The sequence below is a fragment of the Chlamydotis macqueenii genome, chromosome 5, assembly GCF_036417535.1.
Source record: "Chlamydotis macqueenii isolate bChlMac1 chromosome 5, bChlMac1.mat, whole genome shotgun sequence".
NCBI classification, from domain to species: domain Eukaryota; kingdom Metazoa; phylum Chordata; class Aves; order Otidiformes; family Otididae; genus Chlamydotis; species Chlamydotis macqueenii.
In genome coordinates, this window is record NC_141560.1 from 3,818,506 (window position 1) to 3,825,509 (window position 7,004).

Sequence of the window (7,004 nt, forward strand, 5' to 3'; positions counted from 1 at the left end):
GAACCTAGCTTCCCTGGAGAAAAAGCCAGCAGCATCTTTCCTCTCTACCTGTTCTCAAGACCGTGGATCACATCTCCAGAAAACAAAGCATCAACAGAAATCCAGCTGCAACAGCCCAGCCCAGCAGCTATGCAGGTAGCCAATTCCCCCAGGAGTCACTCAGACAATGCCACTGCTCATTAGGGCTGGGTGGGACAGCAGAAATGGGAATAGACATTTCCCTTCATTCATCAAACTGGAACAAGACCGAGAGTTCAGAAAAAAAACAAGCACTTGCCAGAGTCAATGACTGGGGACAACTCGGAGAAAGAGAGACTTTGATCATTAAAACTACCAAGAATTAAGGTTAAAAAGAAGTTGTTACATAAAGGGGATTCTTTAGTTACAGGAATGTTTGATCCGATTCGCAGCTAAGGATGTGTACCCATTTTAAACGGAAAATCCTTTGGCTTTGGTATGAATTTATCTAGCCTGCCAGACAAATTGCTCATATCAAACTTTTATTTGGATGTTCAGCCATTGAAAACACAGTTAAAGCATGTCCCTTAATTAGAAATCCCGTGGAAATGAAAACAATCCTCTCTGGCATCTAGTTACCCTGGATGGTAAGTTGGACTTATCATCTGGCACGGCCTCTTTCCTGTTTGTGTGGGTGGACTGAGGCAGACAAGGAATTCTGCTCCCCTTCCAGCAGCCCTCGGAGACAAGCAACCTCCCATGCCAAGGTTTCGTCTCCCGCAAGCGTCTCGCTGCAAATAGGTCTGGTAGACGCAGTGAGCTTCTCAGATTAGAGGTGAACGGGGTAGGCGTCTTCTGCCCAGTAGGGACCAAGAGAAGCTCAGCACAACATTTTAATGGATAAATATATTTAAAATCTGATTCATTTCACTAGATAGGAGTCCCTTTGATCAGGCTGCATTCATTTTCCAGAAGAATGTCTTCAGTCATTTGCTAGTAAAAACAATACAACTCAGTAATTACCTTCTGCTACTGGAAAGACTCAGTAATTTGGTGGTATCAATCCTTTTAACTCTATTCATGTTATTGCTGGTCTTGTATTATTCAATATTTTGTTCAAAGCCCTATGTCCCAGCAGCCTGTTATTATTAAGAATTTCAGGCTCATTAAAAATTAGAACAGGTCTCAAATCCTCACAGTTGTGAAGAAAAACTTAGAAGATGAATCCCAAAGGTTAAAAAGCAAAAGGTGTGTTTTAGCAGTGAGGACAGTTAACATTCGGAACAATTAATTTTGGAATGTGTTAAGTTCTTTCTCATTTGAAGTCTTTAAGTCAAGATGGCATAATACATCCTCTCCTAGGCTGTAGACAGTCTGATACACGAGCTTTTGAACTCTACCCAGGAATCACACAGTGATCGTATTTCCCTGATCAGATTAGAGAAGCACAACCACTCCCGGGGAACTCACACTATTAACTGACGGGAAGAGAACCCAGAGCGCTCTGGTTTTGTGCTTGTGGTGACAACTTCACAAGCTTTGAATGTTATACACTGGCAACGTTGATACATTGCATTCAATTGCTTCGAAATTTGCTTTGTTTATGGCGCCTTTCTACAGGACATTTCTCACTTTATAGGAAATAGATCCTCAGCTGTCAGCCAACACAGCTCGTTGACTTGAGATGAACTACGTCAGGATTTTACCAGAAGTAGATCTAGCAATTTCTCCTCTCCTTCAGGAAGAGCTCCTGAAGTGGTTACCAGATCCAGCCATGTTTCAAGAAAGCCTCATCCCTCAGACTTCCCGGGTTTTACAGAGGTTACAGACCAGCTCCACAGAGGCTTGGTAGGAATTTCCTCTTCTCCCACAAAAGGACCTGAGGAGACTGAAGAAGTGACATAATCTTGTCCCACATGGACCCCGCATAGGTGGGTTCAGAGGTGTGAAGACAGAAGCAGAAGGAGGGGAATCTGCCCTGTCCCAGTCTTCTCTGGGAAAGCTGCTCCTGCTGTGGGAGTAGTATAACAAATTTGGCATGGTTCTGTTCCTTTTCCATCACTTTCCCCACCAAGAAGTATCCCAGGACAGAGGCTGAGGAGAGGAGACTGACTGCAAGAAGCAATAAAAATAAAAGTAGGGATTAAATAAGGCATTGCTGTAGAATAATAGGAAGGGTGGAAAGGAATGGGCTCATGCATATTACAGTCCTATAAAAGAGAAAGAATTCTTAAATGAGTATTAAAGAGGGCTGACTTATAGCATGAGAAAACCAGTTTAATCACCTATTGTGCAGCTGTAGTTCATTTCGTACAGATTTTACAGACAGCCCAGCTATCGTGCAGTGCTCCACACAATCACTGTGGGTGACAATCCACTTTTATCACAGGCCCTGTTAATGATGCCATTACTTGGGGAAATCTTCCACCCACCTCAGTTAGATGATTCCTTAAGAAGAACCTGGGGTCACATAACACCTGGTGAATATACATGGCAGGAGGACAGAGCTGCTTCCTGACTACACAGAAGAGAAACACATGGTATGTGGGGATACATAAATACACACACACATTTTCCACCCAGGCAACCTCAGTCAGATTAGCTCCAACCATCTTTGTAACAGACCTTTAAAGTCCCTCTGGTGAGGGGTGTCTCCTTGGGAAAGTCCTAAAATAGTCTAAAATTCAATAGAGTTCTTATTTGGGAACGTAAATGACTTTCTACAGATTGGGTTTGAAAATATGCTACTAATAGTTGATTCATCTCACTGTACATCCAAGTTATGACTGAGTGATCAGAAGACTGATTGCTTTTAATGGACACCTGAAAATGTAACAAACAAGTCAGCAGATGGTCAAATAAGCAATTAGCAGTCAAATTACATTATTAGTTATCAATCAGCTCAGTTCCTGCTGTTCATCAGACACCTACAAGAGTAGCAGTAAGATAACTGGTAAATTATCCTTAACCACTTAGCAGTTTGCTAAATCATGGGTACTCAAACAACCTCAACAAGTTGTTTCTCAAATCCTAAACAAGCACAATCTCTTTTCACAGTGCTTTTAAGTCCCCAGGAGTCACGTGAAGTGTGCATTAAAGCATTTCACTGTGTATCCTGAGGGGGACATCTCCAGCATATGCAGGAATGCAAAAAAAAAAAAAAAAAAAAGGAAGAAAAGCCATATTTAGTGTAACTAACTCAAGTGAAAAGTCTGTTTTTCACTTTCCAGACAGCTCACCCCCTTAGAAATACAACTACAGATAACTCACATCTGCAGATCACCCGTCGTAGGCTCATGGGGAGTTACACAGGAGCAGGAGGAACATGCAGAGCTTCCAGTGTGGTAAACACATGCAGATCCTCTTAGGACAACATGGGTTTCCTCCACCTCTTGCCTCAAGGGAAAGGAGGGAGTAGTTTAGACCTTCTCCTGGGGCTGCAGAGACCAAAGTCTGGGAGGTGGATAATCTAATGCTCCAGCTCAGGCAGCCTTAGCTCGCCCTCAGAACCTGAAAAGAAAGAAGGAGCAGCAGCAAATGAGGGATGAGCTAATTTGCACCCTACCCAGTGAATCCACACTTGTCTGCCCTTCACATTACCCACGTCTGGAGATAATCCACACAAATAAACTGCAGGCTGCACACTTAAAAATCCCTTCGTTCCTGCTTAGTTTGGAAGCGAACATCAAGATTCCTTCCATTACAGTGGCTACTGCAACACAGCCACTGCTTTCTGTCACTGCTAGGTGACAACACGTTAATTGTCACTCACCTCCACGAAATAAAGAGCCATCAGACCCTGAAATAAGGCTGAGCATTGTGGTCACTCCTGCAACTTTCACTGGCTTTATTGCCCGGTGAGAGCACGAGCACTTTGGTGTATCACAGCACCTGCGGTCCTCGGATCCCAGCGCGTGCTGCCAAAGGAAGGCCAGCCCTGTCCCTGGGGTATGGATGGGAAATTGCAAGAGGAATCACTGATGTCACCACTTCTGACATGGGAATCTATCGTAAACACACTCCCTTGCAAAATGCAAAGTTCTCCAGAAGAAGAAAGGAAATTCTGCTATTTGGGAAAAAATGTCAGATGACTTAGGATACAATAGTTCACTTTCCTCATGACCATAGAAAAAACAGTTCCTGGCATGACTGGAATTGTCCATACGTGTTGATGCACGTGTTAATCTTAAACCACCGGTTGGTTGAGCCTCCCCTGGTGACCTGGAGTAACAGCAGAAGCCGTTTCGATTCTTCCTTTGATTCTCCTTGGTGTTCTTCTACGGCACGCTCTAATTGCTTCAACCACAGAGCCAGGCTTTTGCTAACCTACAGACACGTTGCTGTAGCTACTACTTTTCACTGGTCTCTTAAATATTAGGAAGAAAGCAGCTCGGATTTAGAAGCAGCTGTAGTTGCAATATTTTTGTATACTATAGGCCCAGGTCTCCTGGTTACTGATGTCTTCTGTTTATGCGACCTTTGATCTGCTGAGCAAGTATTTGTCAAATAAATGGTACTTCAGCCCTTGTGTGCTTTAAGTGCCACAGTCTTGACAGTTGTGCAGCAGATGGGTTCAGTGACACAGCAATGTGCTGCAATCACTGAAGAAATGACAGTATCAGCTTTATTTTACATCAAAAAAGAGAAAAAATTGTTTTGTAAATAATGAAATGGAAGCTTGCACGGCTATTTTGATGCAATTCTGAGAGACGTGCTTCTCATGATACAAGGCCTCGTCTGTGTTCTTGAGCAGAAAGCTCTCCTTACTGCACAAGTACTTTTGATGTCATATTTTGTGGTGTTCTTCCACCATTCCAAGGTGATCCCTTATTCACTCCCAAACATGTATAATTGATGAAGGATCACAAGTCTGGCAATGTAGCACATATCTCTAATCTGACAGGAATTTTTGAAAATGCCAGTCTGTGTAGCTAATGTTTACTCACTCTTCCAGTTTCTGCTTCCTCTCCTGCTCTCTTCCCGTGTCTGCACGTAATACTTTTTATCTAAGAATTACAGTCATCACAGCCTCTGAGGTTAGTACCTACAGACTCTTTCAAAAAGTCTTCTTCAGCCTGTTCACTGACAGAGTAGAAAAGTAGTAAAGCAAGGTTTGCTTGCCTTTAGCAACCTTCTAGATTTGGGACTTCTCCAGGTGTTGACAGTACGGCCTACCACGGAGCTGCAAACACAGAAAGGAAGCAGTTGTACAATTTTGCAAGTACAACTTGGACAATGAAGCAAAAATACCTGGTGAGCACTTAAAAACAAGACTCATGAGATCAGCTTATTCCCCTGTGTCTTTGGGAAGCATGGAGGCATAAGCCTCCTAGATTTTATCACTGCCATTATACTGAGGCATTCATGTAAAAACAAATTAACAAAGTCAGTCACAACAGTCATGGGATATCTCCTTAGTAATTAGAGCAATTTCCTTTAAAAGAAATTATTTTTATTATCTTGACAGCAAAAGAGTCAGAAAATTTTAAATAAAGACACTTTTCATGTCTCCAGTGAACATGCGACAAAAAAAATCACAGACATTTTTAGTCCACTGGAAAAATCCAGATAAAATTTATCCACACTCCCTAAGTATGAAAACAGCAACAGCACCATAACTAAACCTCCCTGCTCCCAGATTCAGTGCCTTGAAATTCTCACCTATTTGTGTCATTGCTTACTATCAGCGCCTGTAGAATTTCCCATCAAATTTCTCATTAAGTCATGATGCTCTAATCACAATACCAACCCAGAACAAACCAAACAGCATCTGTTTATCTACCTGGCCTGTGGATCCATAGCTAAGGCTCTCAAGTGTCCAAGTAATATACATAAAGAAGATGACAGCTCCTGTACCCCACCATGCCTCTGAAAACATGCGATAACATTTTGGTGAGCAGCCCAGAAGCCACAGAATCACAGTATGCTTTGGGTTGGAAGGGACCTTCAAAGCCCAGCCAGCCCAACCCCCCTGCAAGGAGCAGGGACATCTCCAACCAGATCAGGTTGCTCAGAGCCCCGGCCAACCTGGCCTGGAATGTTTCCAGGGATGGGGCATCCACCGCCTCTCTGGGCAACATGGGCCAGGGTTCCACCACGCTCAGTGTAAAAATTTTTTTCCTAATATCTAATCTGAATCTACCTCCCTTTATTTTAAAACCATTGACTCTCATCCTGTCACACCAGGCCCTGCTGAAGAGTCTCTCCCCACCTTCCCTGCAGCCCCCTTTGGGCACTGGGAGCTGCTCTCAGGTCTCCCCGGAGCCTCCTCTTCTCCAGGCTGAGCAGCCCCAGCTCTCTCAGCCTGGCCTCACAGCAGAGCTGCTCCAGCCCTCTGAGCATCTCCGTGGCCTCCTCTGGACCCTCTCCAACTGGTCCATGTCCTATGTAGTTTTATTTGTTCAATATTGTACATGCAAAATCATGAGAACCTCTCTGCTTTCCTTCTCACTCCTGACACAGTTTGCAGGATGAATGCTCACAGGACTGTAATACACATAAGGACACTGAAATCCTTTGCAGGATGGGCAGCACCATCAGACAAGCTCTGACACCTCTGTGACAGCCTAAGAGTGGGAGGTGGAAGAACCCTTAACGTTTAAGAAAAGGTTGTCATCTCAACTTGCCTTTTTCAAGTCAGGACCCAGCAACAAGAGAGGCAGTGAGAAGGAAAACACTGGTATGCCTGGACACGGCACTCAGCAAAGAGCCAGCCAGAGACACCTATCTAGAGCCAGAACTGACGAGAAGTGAAGTGATTTACCTGGGGACGTGGACCACTTCACTCCCAGCCCTGCGTATGCCCGTCCCATGCTACCACCATCCCCTACAGAACGGACCTGAGTTAATACAGCTCCCTAGGCAAGCGAGACCCTTCCCACCCACCTCAGCCCATCGGATCAGGCCGTGCCGAGCCGGGAAGCCCATTACATGTGTGTGGTCACGCTTGCAAATATAACATTGCAGTAAGACTGTAAAAGACACATTGGACTAAATTTTTCCAAGGGTGATGTAACTGGGTGGGGGCATTACCAGGCTCACAATAA

General features: G+C 44.2%; 1 long non-coding RNA gene across 1 annotated transcript; it reads right to left on the reverse strand.

Annotated features, from left to right (window-relative positions):
- Window positions 1–1,952: 1,952 nt before the first annotated feature.
- LOC147600434 (uncharacterized) lies at window positions 1,953–3,446 on the reverse strand. The gene is made up of 3 exons (XR_015258645.1): window positions 3,229–3,446; window positions 2,391–2,476; window positions 1,953–2,070 (listed from the first exon to the last, which is right to left on the reverse strand). It is a non-coding gene; the product is annotated as an uncharacterized LOC147600434 (long non-coding RNA).
- Between the last annotated feature and the right edge of the window lie 3,558 nt (window positions 3,447–7,004).